This window comes from Xiphophorus hellerii, chromosome 19, assembly GCF_003331165.1.
Source record: "Xiphophorus hellerii strain 12219 chromosome 19, Xiphophorus_hellerii-4.1, whole genome shotgun sequence".
In the NCBI taxonomy this organism is placed as follows: Eukaryota; Metazoa; Chordata; class Actinopteri; order Cyprinodontiformes; family Poeciliidae; genus Xiphophorus; species Xiphophorus hellerii.
Genome location: NC_045690.1, coordinates 7791029 through 7813860, shown reverse-complemented (window position 1 = coordinate 7813860; position 22832 = coordinate 7791029). Strand labels below are relative to the sequence as shown.

The 22832-nt window shown below is 39.4% G+C and overlaps 1 protein-coding gene across 7 annotated transcripts in view; it reads left to right on the top strand.

The window, feature by feature from the left end:
• The first annotated feature begins 330 nt into the window (after positions 1-330).
• Positions 331-22832, top strand: part of myt1lb (myelin transcription factor 1-like, b) — a 122144-nt gene continuing 99642 nt past the window's right edge. For 2 of the 7 annotated variants that reach the window (XM_032547134.1, XM_032547129.1), the window contains exon 1: positions 740-1270. The gene's annotated coding sequence lies outside the window, so the exon portion shown is untranslated. Of the gene's footprint in view, positions 702-738; positions 1271-2272; positions 2741-22832 lie in introns of those variants that run through there. The other 5 variants (XM_032547133.1, XM_032547135.1, XM_032547130.1 and 2 more) reach the window with 4 other exon arrangements.

The following is a 22832-nucleotide window of genomic DNA, read 5'->3' as shown; positions in this document are numbered from 1 at the left end:
AGTTGTCTTCCCTGCAAGTCCTTACACTTTCTCTTTTTCTGGGCTGCTTCCAGAGGATTCTTCACTCTGGTCTTAACATTATGCACTTTAGCCGAACTGAACCTGATTTCTCACACAAATGTGTGCATTTAAAATGAATGCACCGAAGATGTTCCACATGGCTCCAGCCCTCCTCTGTTCTCCCTCACTCTCTACCCTTCCTCCCCTCCATCTCTTCCCCGTGGGAAGATCTGACTCTGAGAGCAGACAGTCTGCAGCCCTGAATAAATGTATAAGAAGGGGAAGGGAGGGTGCATTAGCAGGCAGAGGGAGCGCAGGGGCGGGAGGGTGTTGGAGGATACATACATGCCGAGTATACAGAGAAGAGCCAGATACACATTAGATAGAGAGGAGGGAAGCAGTTCAGCTTGTATAGGACCAAGAACGGAGCGATACAGCTTCCTTCAGCTGTCTCTCTCTCTCTGCACAAACACATGCTCGTACACCCCCCCAGTTTCTCCCCCTGACACACACACATACACACGCGCACAGGAACAATTGCTTTAGGGTATACCAGTCGGCTCTGGCAGTCCTCTCCTTTGTTGTTTTTGCTATTGGTTGGTCTCAGCGGCAGCACGGCGTGCGCCTCTATCACCGGGTGGGTGAATGTGTGTGTGGAGTCTGGAAGGCAGTGTGTGAAGGATGCCACTGGCTGTACCCGGGTAAGTCAGCTCCTTCCTTCCTCTCTCTGTCTTTTTCTTTTTGTTCTTTCTGATCTGCAGCCTCTCCATCTCGCCTGGGATTCTTGCCTCTTTCCTCCTGCCGTGCTCATCCTCTATGCATGGTTCTTCTCTCTCTCCCTCCCTCCATCTCTATCTCTCCATGCGAGCTCCCTCTTTCTCTCAGTCTCCTCTCCTCCGGACTGTGCTCCCTCTCCAGGCTGCGCCTCATTGGTGTGTCCTGATTCCTGTTTTTTTTTTTTTTTTTTTTTTTCCCTTTTCCTCCCCATTAGGCTCCAGGCCCATTGGTCGTCTGCCTCCCAACCATTATCTCCACTCCTCCGCCCCTCTGTCATCCTTTCTGCCTCCGCTCACACTCTCTTCTTCTCTCTCTCTCTCTCTCTCTTGCTCTCTCTCCTTCCCACAGTCATCTCTCAAGTCGTGAAAAATGATTTGCATGCAAGAGGAGAGCAGAACTTTGCAGTGAGCTCAGTAAGGGAATTCATTGGGAGTGAAATAAAGGGAAATAATAGCAGAGGAGGAGGAAAAGTTTAAAGACACGACTGCAGTTGGTAGGTACCTTCTGCTTTGCTCATGGCATTTTGCGTCTTTTCCATTGTTGTTGGCTGATACTGGACTCCGCTTGCCACACTTTGTCCTTCCATGTGCTGTCTGTTAGACTGGGATTGTTGTATGTGGTTTCTTGTAGTTCACGGGAACAGTCAGCTCCTGACAGTGATTTGTGCTCTAAAAACAGAAAATGTCTTCTTCAATCTATGGCAGTCAAATTCTGATGATACTAGTGCGAATTTAAAGAGAAGTTCTAGAAGTTTTTCTTCTTCTGGTGCGGGTAATTCTCGCAATCCAAACTTAGAATGAGCTTTTCTTGTCATCAAGCTCTTAAAATTCTGCTAAGAACTAATAAAATACCAACATACAAATGTTTCTGTTTTAGAACATTTGATTGTTTAAAATTGTGCAAATTCCTTAAGTTTTCAGTCACTTTTAGTGCAAGCCTATGCATCTGAAGTAATGGAGATAAACTAAAAAGTTGGACAAGGAGGAAACTGTAAAAAAAAAAAAAAGTTTAGATGAAACTATTTGGCTCCAAATAACGGTAGGTTCTGTATTTGAGTTACATGGCTGGCATAGCTCATGCACAAGTCCATTTTGTCTCTGTTTTGTGCTTGTTTTGGGAGTTAGTCTTAAGGAAAGTACAGTGCTGATGTTGTGTGTGCTCCCGTGGGTGGTATTTACAGAGATGCAATACAACTTGCCTCTTTTCTATCAGGACACATAACAATGCTTGAGCGCAAAGTGCGCCCAACTAAGTGCTCTTCATGTCAACAAACAGCATAATCAAGAAGTTGGAGACTTCTGGCGATACACAAAGAATTTTATCCTTTCGTCATGGTTTTCAGTAATATTTTACCCGGAGTGTCCATTAAATTGCAGGGAAGACGCTTTACGTGTTGAGGTAATGTTTTCATCACTGTTTCATCAGACTGTAACAATGATTGTTGGTGTATTTAGTTCAGTTTCCCTCCATGTGTGTATAGAGACTGACATGAGCTGGTCAGCGGGATGTGAAGCCGTGTTCTCCGGGATCTTCTTAAAGATGCGAGAGGAAGGCGATGTCTTGCTTGTTATTGGGAATGCTCGTGTTTGTGCCACCGCAGTGCCTGATGTGCTATGCTGAGCTGAGCCAAGGACAGGCAGACAGCTGAATGTGATTAAATTATAGTGGGAAAGCACGCTACCTGGGTCTTACCAGGTCCAACGTCGCAGGAACTCCCTCCCTGCCATTTCTGCTCATCTCTCTTTCTCTCCCTTGCTGTGGAATAACAGCAAACGGACCCAGCCCCTGTTAATCATAACGGTCTGGTTAGAGCTGGAGCCAGGAGGAAACTCGGTGCAAGATTGAACCATTGGGTTATAAGATGCACTGTTCACTCTTACTGTGAGGAAAAGTGCAGAGTCCTTTAGCAGTAAAAAGCCTCCTGGGGATCCCCTTTATGCAACTGACAAGGATGGGTCAGATGGTGAGAAACATTATAAGTCTACTTGTCTGGCATGCCTGAGCACTTCAACTTAATGTGACTGTAAATACATGATAAAATAAAGCATGAAAGACTGTTCTTCAACAACATAAATTTCCTGAATATTCTGAACCACTGCTGCATGCAATCAGTGTTTATGAATGATATTATTATAAGAAAAGTACATTTTCCATTTCTTTAAACTGTAAATTACACCAAAAGTAAATGAAGGGGAAGCCACTGGGACATTTTTTTCTTTTTTGTTTGATTAGCATCGGTTTGGTTGGAAGAAGACCATCATTTAAGATGAGTGTGATCCTCATTAGTGATGCGCCAATCAATCTGCCAGAGAATTGATTATCAGATTTGGCCACTTTTCCCTCCCGAATGGACATCAGGTCTACTTCTGAAAAATCTTTTTTTTTTTCCATGTTTGTTGAATGCACCAAAACTACAAACTCCTCCCGTTTCTGGTGGGAGCATCAACCAACAACATGTACTTTAGTTAACTTTTTTTTAGTTTATTTAAAGCCGGAAAAGGGCTTCAGACAAGAAAACCTGAAATCAGTATAGGTCAGGAAAAGTCAGATTGGTGGATCTCTAATCCCCATACACTTTCTTTTTAATGATCATTGTGATGTAACATCTAATAGCTGACGTATTTAAAATTGAAGAGACTTATTTACATATACAGTTTATTAGCTTTACAAAATAATTTCTGTAAAAGACAAACAAAATGTTATTTAGTCTGAAATAAACCTTAGATGCAGTGGAAAACTTCCTAGTCCCTTAGAGCAAGACTTGCTGGTGTACTAGATGCAGTTCCAGACTGTGCTTCTTTCAGCTCCACACCACTGAATCGCTCTAGTGCAGAGCTGATGATCCTGGCTCCTTGCTGTGGGATGGCTTATATTCTACTTTACCCCTCTGTAGTTATTTTTCCTTTAAAATAAAGAATATTTGTAGAGGTTTAAATACTCATTTTTGTTTTTATGAGTAATTTTGCGAAGGCCAGTAGGACCTGCTTGTCGTTACACCGACTTTGTAAATGTGCATGTGGAGATACTGAAGGGAATCAATGTGGTCTTCCAATCAGTCTCAGTGACATGGTCACGCTAGGGTGCAGAGAAGAATGATCTATTTGAGCAGACATATTGTCAATACTGACATCTACTCAGTGTAAGATGTAGCTGCTCCCGCGTCCTTCACACATACACTCCTGCTGCGCCTGCCAGTATACACATTATTAATTATGGTATATTCCTTATTCTGATCCAAGCTCTTGATTTGGATTGAACTAGTTGAAAAAACAATAATTAGGTCATTTTGAAACAGAGTCTTTCCTTCCATTTTAATGATAAATAATAATGAATTAACTTAGGTGTGGGCCAATATGAGATTCCTGTTAATGATGATATTGAAAAAAAACACCAGTTTCAAGATTTAAAAAAAAATAAACATTTTAAAATTAACCAACCATTATTCTACATGTGCTGATAAAATAACTTTAGATTTTTGCCATTAGAGCAATATTTGAAAGACTGTTAATTTGATTTGAACCCAGACCTGTCCAAAAATATAAATGAAACACTTTTTTTAAAAATTCATTGATGTTTAAGTGCTTATTGTACAGAATAGCATACCCTTTTGAAGACAAAGCCCATATTAGTTAGCTAATTAGTAAGGCCACCTGCTCCGGCACCTAGCCTGCAGCTGGATGCTTAAAAGAAGCTACTTCCACTACTTTTCTTTCAGTTCCCACAGCATTACTTTGTGTTTTTCATTATCAAAAATATTCTCAAACATAAGCAAATAGATGGGTTATTTATTTGCATAGCCAGTCTTGCACTCTTCTGCTTAACAAAGATGCTACTGTGTTTTAAAACATAGTTAACCTAATGAAAATGATTCCCACATCATGACACTTTTACGAAAAGTTTCCAAGCAACTGAATTTGTTGTTCTTGTAAGTGCAGAAAACCCTCTGGAGCCTTCTTTAAGCTAGCAATGCACAGTGACGTGTCACGGAGGGGAAACACTGCCTAACTCTTTAAACTGTGAATAACGAAAGAAAAAAAGCCTCTGTTTACCTCAGGATTTTCTTTGACATTTTATCAAAAGAAGTTCCAACAATTTTAAGATTGTAGTTGTAGAACTACAACAGCCGTGTAACTGTTGTAGTTAACAACATTGACATACCTTTATACCAGTTACCAGCCAATGCCTTGATTTAAGCTTTTATTTGTATACAATAAGTAATGGATTGACTGTTCTTTCTATGAGGGTATTCCTCCAGAAAAATCACAGGTGCCCCCGTCTCTCACACATACACACAAACACACTCGTTTTTGTTCTTTTCCTCGGGGAAAACGTGATCTATCTCCTGGCGGGCAGGCCAATTAAAAACCAATCAGGGTGCTTGGAGTGTGCTGGTAATGGGAAAGCCAAGGCAGTGAAGGAAGTGGAGCTGATTAATGGACATTTTCACCTTGTGGCATAACAGCCTCCCACAGGCATCCATCACCACAGGGGGACTTCGCTGGCTACACACCTTTCCAGGAGCGTCTGACATGTTGTATAAGTTGCAGATGTCTGACTGTGTGATGATGAGCATAAAGTGCCCCGACGAGGCTCCAGTAGCTTTATATTAACCTGCCTTATCTGCAGGCCATGGAGATCATTTGATGTATGGCAGCATCCTGATTAATACCAGGCTGTGCAGCTCAGCTCCTTTTTATGGTTTGATAACATTCAGGGGATACGTTGTTCACCTGCTGCGGAAACCCAACCAGTTGAATACTAAGTATTTAGAGCAACAGAAAAATTCACAAATTTCTCGTGTTTTTATTATCTTTGAAAAAAACCCTGTGTTTTCTGCAGATGAACATGTTTTTTTTATATATATTACAAGTTGACACAAGATGCCCTTGCTGAGTTGGACTGAAAAGCGTTTGTGTCTTTCCCTTTGGAGCCTTTGTGAAGCTGCGAGCTGCCAGAAGAAAAGTATTAAACGGTGTGAGCAAGGTTCGTTCCATTTCAGGAGATGCTGTGACCTACTTCACACAGCCTGTCAGCTAGCTGTAAATAAAGATTTTCATAACCTGCTTTGGCCTCTTCCCATTAGCAGCACAACTGTGCCTTGAAGAAAATTACGAGCTCAGGAGAAGCTGAGCAGAACGGTGCTATGATATCATCAGAGCAGGGAACACGAGTCTGATTGCTTTGGTGTCATAGGATTACATTAAGGTTTAGCACAACATTTAATATAACCTCAAGGTTGCATAATCATAAATGATAGAAAATGAAACGGAACAATGCTAGCCATCTGCAAATATTAGGAAGAAAAAAAAAGAAAAACATCTGCGAAAAATGTTGACCTTGTTTCGTCTGAAACAAGAGACTGTACACTTACTAATGTTCACTGAAGGCACACCTGAGTTATATGGTCAGCAGGGGGCAGAGTTGTACCATTTTAATCAGATTTTACAAGAAGTATAAAACTGAGCTAATTTATCACTTTCTATACTGATATCAGTGAAATTCAATTTCCTCACTTTCGTTAAAAATTGTGAAATCGATTACGATTAACTTACATTTTTGGGGAAGTTTTTAGCTTTCTTATACAATTTCTTAGACACAAAAAATATAAATCTGACGTGGGAAATATGGGTAGTTAGAATTCATCCATTTGGTAAATGTATTACTAATGTGCAAAATGTGAATGCGCGACTTAAAAAAATAATACATTCCCAAATATTAGATTGGAGTTATTGTTTGCTATTGTGATGTTGTGCTCACTAATATGGTTATGATTGCGATTTGACATATTCCAAACTAATACATAGAAATGTTTAAAATGTTCTTTGAATACTCAATATTGAATCTTAAATGTATATCCAATCAAGGAACAATTGAAATATAATAATTATTTTTTTTATAGCAATGGTAGTTTCAAATAAAGACCCACATAGTACATTGAAAAACAGAATTTTCAACATTTCTTCTCTCAAATTACCAACCAAGGGAAAATAGTCTGGTTTCAATCACTTACTCACTGATTGGGGCAACACTAGAAAAGCCAGTATTTTTTTTATGCTTGCTGTGGCCGATTATATGCTGAAGTCAGACTTCAGTTTTCTAAATCACAAACATACCCGGAAAATCAGTTGCTGATGAAGTGTGTTGACAAAAAAAAAAAAAAGTCAAGACGATGTCAAGAATAATAAACAGTGTTTTAAAGAATCTGGAATCTGTGCAGAAGTTATGTTTATGCATTTCCACAATAGAACGTTAGTTGTTCACAAAGCTTAACTGTTCAGTTTAACACTCATCGGTCAGTACAGTAAGGCAACTATCTTTCTTTAATGTAAAAGTCTCAAAAACAGATAACAGACATCCAGCTTAAAATACTCGCCTCCAGTTACTAACACTGGCTTGTATTTATTTTGATAAACAAATTGACATGACGCTTAAAGAGATTTCACTTTGACTAGAAATACTGCTGCATTTATTATATTGGGATCCTGAATCATCATCTTTTCACTGTCTTACCTTTATATTAACATCTATGTAAGAAATAAAAGGCAAAAATATCAAATAACTTAGTGACAAGGTGTCTTGTGATATGAATTTATTATTAGGCCTACCAAATATCAGTGTCTTGTTTATTTTGTTGTACTTTTGATGTCGGCATTAACCTGATCATTTAGAATTATATAATTTATTTTAAAATATCATAACAACACATAAGAAGGAAATTAATGTTAGCCTACTGTGGTGTTGTTTTTGTTTATCGTGCATACTTGCTAAGTGTCTTCAGTTTGTTTTACTTGGTTTTCTCTAAATATGTGATTCCGGTATGTCCAAATGGATTTGTACTTTTAGCAAAAAGTCTGGAAAAAGTTTTGCGATTGAATCAGATGTAGCATCAGAACCATCTGACCTTTTGTTTCTCTAGACAATGATAACATGAATCATAAAAGGAGATGTTTCAGTGATAACAACACCCGCCTCCTCAGTAATGACGCTATCAGCTGAGCGTCATCACTGAGAGTTCAACTCGTCCCCAGACTCATTAGGTCAAAGAGGCACACAGATCCACCGTAGAGAAACAAAAGAAAGGAAACTAAAACCAAAAGAACAGGACGGGCCGAGCTTGTGTAAAAGCGCTGCGATATTGGAAAATGATTACCAAACAGGCATCCATTATTCAACAGGGCAATCAGGGAGGGCTCAGTCTGTTCATTTATGCGAGCACCGTAAATCCGATTTGTCGGTTTTGATCACTCTGAAATCTCCCAGTCACACGCTGGCAATATTGGGTGAATATTATTCTGTCTAATGGGGAATTGATGACGACATGTGACACCGGTCAAGACAAATGGATGGCTTACAGGAGTGGGAAGGGGGAGAAGGCTGGTTGTGTTGGGACAGAGGTTTATTACCGATTGAGGCACTGTATATTGCATTTCATTTATAAAGAAGATTCCAGAGAGTTACTAATACAAGGTTATGCTTGCATTGAGCATGCTCAAAGTGATGATAGAAAAACATATTTTTTTATGATCAAATAGTATGTTATCATTGTGAAGTTTTTGGGGTGTGTGTTGAAGGTCAAAGAAGCGCAGTTAATTGAAAATCTAAATGATTTGTGGAGCTCTAACAAGCACACATCTGTGCTCGTGTGTATGCAAATGAGGGTCTTGTGATCGTTATGTGCAAGAATACGTGCGCGCTAGTGCTCGCGCGCGGCTCCGCGAGGCAGGCAGACATGATGCGCTCTGAGCTGCAGTGTCTCTGTGAGGGTGGCCTGACCTCTGCCTTCAGCTCCGCTTCACGGGACAGCAGCAAATGAGAGGTGTCATCGCATGACAGCAGCGCGGCCCCTCTTTAGGACTGACTGCGCATTGCACGAGCGCACGCAAACACACATATTGACAAATGGGCTCGTGGAGCGCAGGCAACTTCACATAAATGCATGCAAATATTCAAGTTGAACCAAGCGTTGGCAACAGTTGGAACATAAACAGACATAAATGCATAAATATTGACACGCAGGCAGACTTCCACAGAGACCCATGGGAAACACAGCCCAGATCAATAGCTTTGCTTCGTGAACATACAGCTTTTGTTTGGGCAACAATGATTTAGATTCAATTTGACCACTTAGTGTTTATGCCGAGCTTTGACCAGCTTAGAAAATCAAACTCGAATGTGAACAGGATTTTGTCAAGCGCTAACTTTTGATTTATTTTCATTGTTTGAGGCCTTTCTGAATGTAAAAAGCCCGTAAGTTTGGATAAAATGGGCTCCTACTAAAAGCACGTTCTTTGTTGTCAACTATTTGTCAGAGATGCAGTCGACAGTAAATTAATTAGGCATAGCAAATTTATTTGTATAGCCCCATTCATACAAAGTAATTTAAAGTGCTTTACAGGAGAATAAACGAAAGAAAAATAAAGTACATTAAAGACAATAATGACATTCATTTCATTAAAAAAATTTAAGCATAAAAAGAAAACAAAGAGTGACTGCTTCAAAATGAACTGATAAAATTAAGTTATCTTCATGGAAAAGTTGCATTAATATTTTCAGTCCAAGGATAAATTAATTAAAAGCTCCAGCAAAATGCACATTTTCAGAAAGTTTGTTCCAGAGTTGAAGATTAAATGCTACTTTCTCTTCTTGTCATGCTGAACTCATTAAGGAGATTGCTAATGACTTTATGGTCAAAACTACATAGCTCTGAAATCTGTTGTTGCCCAATACCATTCAATGTCTTATAGAGGGTTTTTAAAGTCTTTCCTTCTTAAAAACACAGAAAGTGCACTGGTGTGACATGATCAATTTCCTTGGTGTGGGTCAGGACTCTGGCAGCAGCATTTTTGATGAGCAGCAGCAGCCTGATTGATTTTATTACAGAGGCTGGTAAAGACTAGTTACAATCACATCTAAACTACTTAAAATAAAAACATGCAGTTGTCTTTTTATCCTGTCTTAAAAATATTCTGAAAATATTTCTAAGACAATCAAGGGTTGATTTATCAATGTTATTGGTTATTTAAATGTAGATCTAAGTCCTTTATGACACCTAGGTTTCTGGCATGCTCTGTGGTTATTAGCCTCATTGAGTCTAGCTAAGTGCTGATCTCTAACCTTATAATTTCACAGGTTTATGTGCTGTTAGAATTGTCCTTATTGATTTGATTCTTCACTGAAAAGAGCTCAGACTAAAGGTGGGCAGCAACATGCAACCAGTCAAATTAGAAATTAAATTTTATTCAGTAGGTAGTCATATTGTGATTATTACGGTAATGCAAAGATATGAGCTCTTCCATCTTTTAGACTGCAGCCATGGGAAGGAATAAAGGACTATCTTGCTCAGAACGCAATAAGATTTGTTCTCATTTTTTTAGGGAAGAAATGTGTGAAAGTGTCTTGAAAAGAATTCTTAAAAATCTGCAATCTACAGTAGTTGTTAATGCTAACATAAGTAGTGATAATATTGCATCTGGGTTGCATTCTGTACATTAGCTTTGTGTAGTAGACTTTGTAAAATAATACATAAAATCTTGGTTAAAAAACAATGCACCCCTTTTAAGTACATCCTTTTTAAATACACAAAGCACAGATTTTTTATGATTTTAGTAGATACATCTATTAAAAAGAATAGCTGAAATCCAAAAGTATAAACAATATTTAGAGGTTAGAACCAGCAAGTTATAAAAATTCAACTAATTTAACTATAGAGTGTTTAGAAATGATACCTAAAATGAAGAAGAGCTGCCATGCAGTTGACCTTTCACCTTTTAATCATTTGGATAAGGGCGCTCCACTATAAAAAGTCTTTTGGGTGCCTAAACCCCACCAGCCAAGACTAGTATTAGTACTTTTTATGAAGGACTTGGAGCACACAGTTTCTGAAATGATGGCCACATATAGGACAACATCTTTCTAAATAGACAGAGGAATACTCAGAAGAGTCACATTTGTGTTTCACATATGTTTCAGGAACCAATGAACAAACATTGAGGTCTTGGTGTTACATTGTTGATGCTACAAAATTTGATCTGATTTTATGTGTAACTTGTTCTGTATGCTAACTATGCCAGTACCAATCTGGAAGGTGTTAAAACACAAATGATCCAGGTGTAAGTCAAAGGAGGTTGAGCAGCTTAAGGTCAATTACTTTTTAAAAACATTTTTGGTCAATTTAAGCTTGAAAATTAGCTGCCATTTCTGATTGGTCTTTTCCAAGGGATATTGGATAAGACCAATATCCCTTGGTCTTTTCCAAGGGATATTGACCCAAAAAGTCAAACTATCAATATTTTATCTGCTAAGTAAAGGCCTACTCTATCTGAAACTGCCTTAAAAAATATTTCCGTAACCCTACAGGGTTTTGAGTAAATCAGTGTTGCATTTTTCAGTCAGTGGTAACTTTAATATTTTAAGGTTAGCCCAGTTAACTAATTTCAAAAAGTATATATATTGGGCATTTTGACAGGAGGCCGTAATGTGTTAAGAAGCTTTTTATTGCCCTCTAAGCAAAGAAAATGTATTTTAGAAATGCCAAATTTTCATTAGAATAAACATTGAATCTCCATAATACAAGCTTATTAGGTAATTACACACACTCTACTTGTCACAAAGGATTGGGCAGAGGATTGGAAGAGTCACAGTCTAATAATACAGATGCCAAAATTTTCTGTGTCTGTGTTACTGTTGAGGTGAATAAAAAAAATAAACCATCTGTAATCAGCCCACAAGGCTTCATGCTCTTAGTAATAACAATCAATAAAGTAGGCTGTAACAGTGCTTGTTAATATAAAAGATGTGCTTCTGTAGCTTTCCCTGTTAGTTGCAGGACCATGATAATTTCGGCAATAATTCCACTCCATGATGAAAGCTTCTTCAGTAATAAGTCATGTTTTATCGTACTAAATCTCTAATATATGAACAGTGCAACTGTTGCTGTAGTTTTATTATTAAAATCTCCAGCTTCAGTTTCTTATGTGCTCTGTGAGGATGAATCGGCACATTCATCATACTGAAATGACCTACCTCCCAAAATAACAGCTTCACTGCCCACCTGGAAAGGATTTCCGGAACAGCAGAAGATTAATCAGTGTAGGTCATTTCCAAAATGTTCTGAATTTGTTGGTTACCATACCCCATTAAGAATTGTACTGTAATAAAGAATTCAGCAAATCAAAATTGTAGTGACCCACAGTTTGGTATTAAACAGCACTCTTTTAACTTTCCAAATCGCTCATGTAACCTCACCAAGATTGTTAGAGATAAAATTAGTGTAGAAACAAGGTGGTTTGGAACATGTACCATAATCGTAGTGTGTTCATTTGTAAGCTAAGTACACGAGTCTCCTGTGGATGCTTGGAAGGTGTGAGTTTGTTCGTAGGCACTCCTGAAAGTAGGGCATTTCCACCTTCCACCTGCAGGTCGCCTCAGAAGTGGTCTCCTGAAAGTGCTGACAGTGCACCTCTGGGTCTTCTAGTTACAGCTGGGAATGCTCTCCCATGACTGCTTGTCCTCTGCTCCCACTGTCTTACCTTTATCATAGCATGTCTGTCTTGTTTCTGGCCCTGCACGCTCACAGATTCTCTCTGCAGCTCCTCCTTTGCCTCATTGTCTCCCTTTGTACCCTCCTTGTCAATTCTTTCGCTCTAGTTCTAACTGCATTGCATCTTCCTTTTCATTCCTAACCAATTCCCTGTAACAGGATTTTCCCTGTTCAATTGTATGATTAGTCCAAATATAACAGTGAGGAGGGAGGAAAGGATGTCAGTGTAAGTTTTTTTCCCTCCCTTCTTTATCTCAGTTCAGTGGTTAACGAGATGGATGGACCGCATATTTACTGTTAACAAGGAGGATGCCATCGCTTCTCATTCTTCCTCACCAATTGTGCCCCACAGTATCATGCATAATAAATCAGATCCCTGTGTCAGCATCACTTTCTTTACACAGGCAACAGAGTCATAGAGTATAGTGTGATCTGCTGCAAAATGCAGGAGAAATATGAAGCTAAGCACTCAGAGCCAGCTCTTCGCTTCCCCCTTCCATTGCTGCTATGTATTCAGGTCATTGCCAGGTCTCTGTTAAAACGCTTCTTTGGTTTCTCATCTCTAAGCTCCAGCATCTTGTTCGTTTTACTCAAATCTGAGCAGCCCCTTGCCCTGAATAAATAGTGCAACACGTTTTGCTTCTTTAGTCTTAGCCCTTGCCGCCGTTTTGCTCGCTAACTCGCTCCCCCCTCCCTGTAAGACAGCTCTGCCCTGCCCCGTGTATGTGACCTAATTTTCCTGCTCGGCCCAGCGTTTTCCGATGTGAGTCGCTCCAGAATAGCTTGGCTACAGCAGACCGTGGCAAACTCATTTCCATCTTGCATAACAGAGACCAAACATCTCCCCCCCTTCACCCTCTGAACGACATCACCACCGCCACTCTGCCTCGGCTCAATGGCGAGATGGCACTTACTCTCGCAGGCTGAATCTCGTCTTCCCACCTCGCTGTGTGAGGAAGATGGTGAAATTATCATTTTCACTTACTCATTTTTATCCCACAGTTTGTGCATTATGTCTTTTCAGGCCGTCTTAGTAATTGAACATGTCAAATTAGTAGATTATACACCCTTGCTTAGTCAAAGAAGAAAAGATACAGGAATAGGAAGTGATTCCTTTTCTCACTGCAAAAGCAGCAAAGCTAAATCAAAGATGTCCCAAAAGGATTCATGAAAACATTTATGAGATGTATCTTTGCTCCATAACCTAAAGTGTATTTCATAACAGCATCAAAATAACTATTCATATGCTATTAAAAGCTCATTTAAGTGTTGAGCCCTACAATATATTGCGTCAAGATGACATTGTAGAAGGCTGTAAGGACTGAACATATCTACTCCTTGTCGCTGGATCGGCTCTGGACGGAGATTGTGAGGAGCTGTGGGCTGAGAAAGAAATCATTATTTTACCAATGGCTGCAGCACTTCTTAACATGTTCTATGGGGTGCCTTTTGCTAAGCTAATGCAGAGAAATGGAAACAGATGGAAGGCATGATTATTTGATCTGCAAAGAGTTCCTGGTGGGCTTTGTAGTAACTGGACGAGACTGCTTAAAGGCAGAAGAGTGGGCTGTATACGTCTGTGTGTGTGCGGGCGTGTGTGCGTGTTCTGAGGGATGTGCACGGGTGTGGGTGGCTGTTGTCTGTGTTTGAATGTCTGTGTGTGTGCGTTTTGTCCATCTGTTCATGTGTTTGGATGTGTTGCATGCGCCTTTGTGAGTGTTTACACGCTATTGTGTCTCCCTCCAAACATATGGACCTCTAATTAGGAGTGAGCAATGAATAGTGATACAGGTAGCAAGCTCATTCAGACTTTCAAGCTCCGTTTATGGTACTGGCCTCCTGCTTTGATGTGCTGCTTTGCTGTATGATGCATTGTAAAAGCATTCATACCTTTAGAACTTTCTCACACGTTGAGAGGTTACAGCCACATTTAAAGTTCACATGTAAAATCTAAAAAATGTGGCTCGCATATGTATTTACTCTGATACCACTAAATAAAATCCATTAATAAACTGAGAATTGTCAATGGAAAGCCATAAGAGGTTACATTTGCAGTTTGATTCAAGTCAGGTAGTGGACACAGCAAGGTCTTGGATAATAAGAATAGTCAGGTCAGACCCAAACCGGTAAAACAAAGTTATGAAAGAATCATGCTGTTAGTCAGAGATGATATGAAGATGTATGGCTCTAATTGCAGGGCAATCCAGGACGAAAAGCCTTAGGATGATGCAAAATACTTGAGACCAGAACAGAGGTTCATCTCTTAGCAGACAGTTACATGGGCTGACCTTATCCAGTCCTCAAAAGTCTGTGTCCTTTGTGTTACAGGCATGTTCCTGCTGCACTACAGCTGAATTATCTCAAGTCATCAAGTTAGGCAGATGTCTCATATTAGGGCTCGATACCTGTTCATTTGGTTTAGGTCTGTTGAACCAAGAGGAAATCTAATACATGCTCACTTACTTTTTTTGACTGGCATCAGGATTCCATGTCCTATACATAAAGCTTGAACTGAATAAGTGAAATGGCTTAGAATGGCTCAGTCAAAGTCCAGGCCGAAATCTATTGTAGAATCTGTGGTTTAATTTGAAAACTGATATTTACAGATACTTCCCATTTAATCTGATTCTGAACTATTTAGCAAAAAAAGAATGGGCAAAAATGTAGTGTACATGTGCAAAGCTGGAGGAGACATATTTACTGAGGACGGGCTGAATGTATAGGCTAGACTTTTCTCTTTTTTTAATCTTCACAATTATGTGCAAATTTTAGTAGGTTTTGACATAAATTCCAATAAAACATTTATATTCAAATTTATAATTTGCCAAAGTGTGAAAAAGTTCAAGGAGACTTAGTAACTTTGAAAGGCATTGTATGTTTTCACACTTGCAGAAGCTCAGTTCTTTGGTTTAAAATTTGCTTTGCATATATAGCCTCTCTATACAGCCATAGAGTGCAGTGTCAATAGCTCTACCCCACTCTTAAGACATTTTCTAATAAGAAAAATACATAATACACCTATATAACTCCATATTGTACAACCCACACAAAGTAAAGAGAGAATTACTCAGTCTCTGTGTTCTTGTATTCATCTCACTGTATAGCCTGAGCTGTCTCAATGTCTTTCTGTCCACTATTCAAAGCTCCATATTTGTATCCTCGTCACAGATTGGCCTTGACATGCCATAGACACACCTCAGATTATTTCATGCATGTAGTGTACATAAACATCCATGCACCTGGGCAAAACATACAGGCTTTCATTTTTGCCTCTGTTGAATGCACGGGGTCTGAGAATGGGGTGCATTATTACATGTGGCTTCCTGTCAGGCGAGGGGTTGGAGGACGTGGCTGGCTGGTGTGTGCATGCGTGACTGGCGGGCCACACCTGTCAACAGTACTCCAAAGGCGCGGCGGTGATGCTATCTGACAGTCTGACTGCCACGGAGGATGTGCGTGCGTGTGTGACCGTTTGGATGAGTCACTGTTGTGCCTCCACCGCTGTGTTCCCCTGGAGCACCCACTTGTGTCTGACTGGTGGACTTGGTGCATGTGTTGTTCTGTTTGTGTGCATTATTTTATTTTATTTTATTTTTTTGTATTTTCCTGGCTCTGTATTCTGAACATATTAACAGCTGGCCTCTTACTCACACAGTAAACAATCACATTGAACCATCAAAATTTTTAGCAATCTAGTCTCGAGTAGTGTTTGCACCATGCCTCTGCAACACTTTCAAATATGTAATGTGCTGAAACACTCACACTCTCCATCTGCTGTGGGCTTGTCTTTGTATCACAGCAATCTGCTTTAATTCATTCAAATGGATTTACATTAACGAATATCACCTTTGGCATTCTAATGGAACATCTTAGTGTAATGCAAATCAAGTTGAATTTAACTTATTTTTCCCTACTATCTTATCCACTAAAAAGGTGGTCTCGTGATGTGACTGCCAGAGAGCGTTCTTCTGTCATGACCACTGCACTCCCAGCATTATGAAGCAGTCATACCTTCCGGTGTTCTCAGCAGCACATACACTTGGCTGAAAAATTCAGCCCAGCTCCCAGCGTTACCTTGCATGTATAATTACCGGATATGCTGCCTGCTGCTGATAACTCTCCCAAACAATGTTTGAAGGGGGAAGGCGGCGATGAATTCCCAATGAAGTGTGAAAAAGACTGATTAAAATTGCCGTGGTCAAAAGCCAGCGCTCCAGTGTGTTCTGCTCTCATGGACCAGGGGAGATGGGGAGACAGGCTCTGCAGTGGAGATAGCGAGGTCTTTTTCTCTCTGTGTGACTCACGGGAATGAATTTTTGGTTTCTATTTTTGTCCACAGCAGAAAGGTTATTGGCAAGTAAGCTTATGTTTTGGCCGCTGCATCCTTAGTGCAACTTCCTGTATGTGTACCGACATGAACACTTATTTAGAAATACTTAACACAACCGTACTTATGAAATAGAAATTTTTCATCCAAGTAGGTAGTTGAACCTTTTTTGAAGGTGAGGTTGTGTAGTTAGGGCAGTCAATATGTTACCTTCACCAGATGAAAGTCCAGTTGGTCCAAGTTTGAAGAATCGGGGAGACGTTCTTAAGGGGTAGTCATTCAATCTGCTATGAATGCTTACTTATATCACAACCTTAAGAAGTGTCAGGCTTTACCATGCAAAGAAAGCTTTTGCAGCATACAAAGCAAATGCTTGGAATGAAAATTAAATCAGAGATACACTGAAAAATCAGTTGGTGGCGCAGATTATCCGATCTTAAGTTGACCCAAACTGACAACTAGATAATCAGAAAATAAATTTTTTTTGGGAGGTGCAGGGGATCTAAAATGCTCTATACTTACCGTAAGTACTACAAGACTTCATCAGCAACACCACTTTTCAGTGTGGACCCGGTTGCTGAGTGAAGAAGACTAAAATTTTAATATGTTCAGTGAGATGTTTTACAGTAGAGTTTTTACAGTAGTCGGAATGTGAAAATAAAATAAAATAAAAGCTTTTAAAAGAAATCTGTTTTACATGATGTGTCGGGATATGTATGAAGTTCATTCAGGCTGAGAAAATCTGAGACAGGAAGGCTGAACAATATATAGGATGGTATATATAGCTATGTTGCGTTTTTAAGCTCTATATGTTATGGAGCATGTTAGATACATTTTTTTTGCCAACATTCAGAAATATGGTATGGATCCATATTCAGGATGGAAAACACATAGAAGCTGTTGTTTTACTTGCTGGCTGTGTTAACCGTCCTAATTGCACGTAAAAGGCACAAATGACAGTTGAAAATGTCAACTTTGTAATCATTTCGTCTTTTGTTATAAAATATTCGTAGAACTCGATCTTGCATGACTTGCTCTTTTACACAGCAAACATGACGTCGCCTTTGCTGCTAATATGAATAATTTATTACCACTCAATATGGGTAGACTTGGGGGGAAAAAAACTATAATGGTGTTCTTGTATATAGTTTTTAAAACAGAATAGTAATCAGTTAAAGATGACGATGAAAGCCAATACAGCAGGCCTTTTTTGTGGAGGAGTGAAAATAACTCAATGGGAATACTTCCTCTGCTAAAAATATTTTTAGCAAAGTTCTTTAGCTCCATTTAGCTTTTTTTGTCATCTATCACAGATCAGTTATATGTCCACAATTTTGTGATAGTTCACCATTCTTTATCTTCTTACAAATAACTAAAATGAACAATATGTTCAAATACTCAATTTTATCTAAAAATGATCAAAACTTGCTTTCTTTTATTAAAAAAATTGAAGCAGTATCATATCAATACTCTTGTAAGATCAAATGCCTTTGAATCTCTATGTGGGAGGACAGAAGTCTGACCTATTTTTGTAATTGGTGGTGAAAGCATGTTAAAAAATAACTGGTTTATTGTTTATGTTACACATCTACTTTGTACACTGAGCTTATTCGATGCAGTTCCTTGCCTAAAAGGCATTGCATCATAGAGATGTCACTGTAACTCCAGCTCAGGTGATAAAACAATGGAAAAATTTAAATAAAAATTTCAAGAAGCCAAAAATTACAGTTCTTTTGACAAATAGAGAAAAAAAGGTTTTACTAATCAAAAATGGTGCTTAAATTCAAAGAATCATAGTCATTGTAGTTTAATTCAGTTTAGATTGAACTAGCTCTTGTCATTTTTCTGCTTATTTCTTTTAAAATTATAATTGTAGGGTAATCATAATACCAAAAAATATGTATTTTTATTTGTTTTCACATTTACAATAAACAAATTTTAAACTGTTTTACAGGATTACTGTTCAGTGTACAACAATGAAGCACACTCTTCATGATTAGCATACATTGGAAACTTCATAGAAAGCTTAGCTAGTTAGCATCTTCTTTGTAGAAGTAAAGATTTCTTTATGCATTTTCAAGCTTAAAAGACACACCATCACATCAATGGCTCATAGAAAAGGCTTCCATTTACTGTACCTGACAAGATTACAGCAAAGGAGGAACACTTTCCTTTGTTGAGAAGCATTGTAGTATTTCATTATCATGAGATGTTCCTCACTTTGGGTTTTGAAAGATTAGTTGTTTTTTTTTCACTATTTGTAAGCACTCCTGAGAATAATCTGTCCAGTTGCGTGTTCATTAACAAACATTTCATACATTATGTACCTGTAAATACTCGTGAGTGTACATGTGTGTGTAGTTGTGTAGGTGTCCAGGCGACTGTTTGCAGAGGGTAGGAAGGCAGTCTCGTTCGAAGCTTGTGGGTGTCAGGCTCAGGGCACCTAATTACAGCCCCGACTCCCACAGATTGCCAGCTTCTCCCTCAGCCCCCATGTTTGGGTGCATCTTCCCTGGCAGAGTCAGATGTTGCACTTCCCTCGTCTCCCAGGCTTTTGTCTCAGGGGGACTCCACCTAAGCGCAAAGCTCAGCGGCGTCTGATTAACCGGCTCAAATGAGATCCCCAGCTAGCTGTCTATACCGTCATTCTCTCAGCTGACAGTCTGGAGATGAGCTGCCAAACAGCCACCCAGCACGTTTAGCTTGTTAGCGTGATCAGGAGGTTTCTATATCATGTCTAGCAAACAGTGGAATTACAAACCTGTAGGGACCTAATTTGGACTACTCTTGTTGAGAAACTAGCTAGCTATTTACCTCTGGGCTAACAAGGCTTGGCTGACAGAGAGAGGGTCATTTTTTATTTTTCTTTTCTTGTACTGTTCGATAATTGGTGGTTATTAGTGAGGAGCTTTGGCGCTGGTTAACCCTTTCCTTTCTAAAAGCACAGCACACTGTCTTTCATCTCATTTCAGAGGAAGGAAAGATGGATGCCTATGGGGGTGGGGGTTGTTTTTTTATTTTTTTCATGCCAACAGTAAAGCGGGCACACTTTAAAGAGCAGCACAGCTGCCTTCGCTGCATCTGGGCACCAGATTGAAAGAAGAGGGAGGAGAACAAGAGGAAGAACGGGGAATGAACAGGAGACTGAAACAGAGGGAACAGAATGGAAGAAGGAAGAGGAGGAGAGAGAAGGAAACAAAGGCTGACATAGATAACATCTATCAGCACAGCAGAAACATGGGCTGGGTTTATCATTATAAATGGAGAGATATATACCCAACAACCCCCCACTCCTCCAAACTCATCCTCAGTTTTCATTTTCAGAAGCTGGAAACTACTAACTGGGCCAATCCACAACAGGGATTAACTATGGAGCTGCAGAAGCATTTAAATGTGCTCACAGCGAGCTCCGTTCTTACTGTGGGAATGATGGTAAACACAAACACCAAGGTGTCACGGAGAAGAAAGAAATCAGGAAGCGCACCGTATACTTCATTGTTTCTACTTCTTTCTTTTTTTTTAAAGGGATGTCACGTATAATTTGAGTACTACAGAGGAGAAGGGTTACAAAGAGACTACAATATAGCACCATCACATAAAAGTAGCTGTTTAACATTTAATGCAGAAAAATGTTCCTGGGATTCTATTGAATACAGACAAATGTTGGAAAACAGTTTATGATGACAAAATAGACCTTTTCAAAGACACTGGTGGAATTTATCACCAATGTGTTGATAAACCTGTGTTGTGAGTATAACACATAAAAGAGAAAAAGCCATATGCTATGGGTAATGGTTGTAAACCCAAAAGAAAAGAAAATAATTTAAAGATGTGCCCATGTTTGCGTGAATGTCACAGTATGTCACTCTTCAACCCACCCATGTGATTGGGTCACTGGGGCCACACTCTTTAGGCCATTGTCAGGTTGTCCTATAAAGCAGAGGAGATTTGTAGTCATTCTGGGTCTCGTAGCTTTGGGAGATGCCTTAAAAAACATGTCCAGGGGAAAAGCATATCAAGGAAAAACCTGGTCACATGTTGGAACCACCTTAGCTGACTCCTTTTGGTCCAGAGAAGCCACAGCTCCACTCCAAGCCCCTCACTTTGTGTCTAAGGCTGAGTACGAGTCTGAATTTCATTTCAGAATATTATTTTTGGGATTTTTTTTGCCATGATTCATACCAAATTGCCGTAATTGAGGTTTGAAACTATACAGATTGTTAAAGTGAGGGCTTTGCTCTTTGCCTCAGCTCTTTCTTGATCCCAACAGACAGAAGAAATGCCTGCCTTACTGCAGACAACGCCCCAATCAGTCTTCTTCCATATCTTACCATTTCTCATGAACAAGGCACTCATCCATTTGAGCAATCCATCATTTTCCAGTTAAGAAATATGACTGACTCCCATTCCACTCACCTTACACTTGGATGCAAACTGCTCCAGTGCGCACTGAAGATCAGGAGTTACAGATATCAATAGAACCACATCATCTGCAAAAGCAAACATGAGACCCAAAGCTTCCCAATCTTAACATTCTCTTTTCCATGACTGCACTTTGAGATCCGGTCCAGGCACACCCTTCAGAAGACGATGAAAAGAGGAAAAACCTGGTCTGCGAACCACTTTGACTTTGTGGTGAATATGTAGACACAGGTCTTGCTTTGGATGAGATTTTTTTAAGCAAATCAAAATGCACACTACTGGTTGATGAATTGGAATACAAATTGGAAGGAGTCCCTAGTTTGTCTTAAGAATATAAATGCTAGTCACCAATCAGGTTGCATCAAGGGGAAATTTGCAGATTGTGATGTCTGGCAGATCAAAATCTTCTTTCCTAACTGTGGATAGTGTTTCACGACAGAAGTCAGCACCATGGAAAAGTGATGTACATCCAATTATTATCTCGCAATATGTTTCAAAAACCACTTGCAACACAGCAAGCTTGTTTTTTTTATGGGTCTCTTTCTGCCCCTCTCCCCTTTTCTTTTGTTCTACCTCTATTAGAGTTGTCCTTGACTGCCGAGCGAGCATGCAGTGCAGTCTTTGCTTGAGAGGAGCCAGTCAAATGTTCTCCCACTCTCCTGTTGAAACAAGAATAGGAGAGGACATGGAGGGATAGAGATGGATTGGATGGAATGAATGAGGTTGGAGAGTCTGCATTTTAATTCAGCTAACATCTTCTTAAAGCCACAAAGAGCTATGAACGAGCTGTGAACGAGGAAGATTAACAGGAAGTTGGTGTGATGACTAAGCATTGGGAGATGGGGAAGCTTCGGGCATTCTGTTTAGAAAGACAGTGAATGAGGAATTATTATGTGCCAAGAAAGAAACCTTCAAAAACTGTGATGCGTCATTCCCTGGATGAGAAGAGATGAACTCAAGAAAGCCTATAGGCTCCGGAAGCTTGCGCCTCATTGTAAAATGTCAGGTGTGAAATTGTGTACAAAGTTGTGTTTAAGACTTTTCTTTTATTAGTGCTGGTTTTCTACTATTCAAGAAGTTGTCATGCCAGCAGGGACTTCAACTGGTTTGAGTTGGTTCCATTTTAAGTGAACTGAATTTAACTAAATCCATTGATGGTCATCTAATTCAATCTTTCCTGTGTCTGTGCCATCCTGCTTCTCATTCAAGCTTAATGCTGCATGTACAGGAAGTTTTCTTTTTTTTGTTGTTGTTGACATTTAAGTTTGTGGAAAGATGTGGGGGAGAGCGCAGAAGATGATTGTGCATTGTGTTACTTTTTTGTTATTGTTTTCATTTTAAACTATAGTTATTTCCTTTTGAACATACATTAATAATACATGGGCAATGTTGGAGGCCACCAAAGAGAGGTGGTGCTTAATGTTTGGGAACCCCAAATAGCAGACGACTTTGCCTACATGGTAAGTCTGCCTCTGAATACACAGTTGCTTAAAGTGTTGTCAAGTTCTTGCTGTCTCAAGGCCTAATGCTAAATGCTTTGTTTTCGAAGGGATCAAAATGTTAACATGCAACATGCAAACTGGTTCTACCCTTACCATAAACATAAGCGGCGTATTTACTTTGTTGCTATGTTTAGCAAACATTCAGACCTTTCTAGTTCTTAGTTTCTTGTGAGAAAGCAGCGAGTAACAATTCAACCAACTTTTCTGGTGTTTTTTGAGAGTTTTAGAAACTGAAACAAAAGCCTGCAGCGTTCTTACTCTTCTC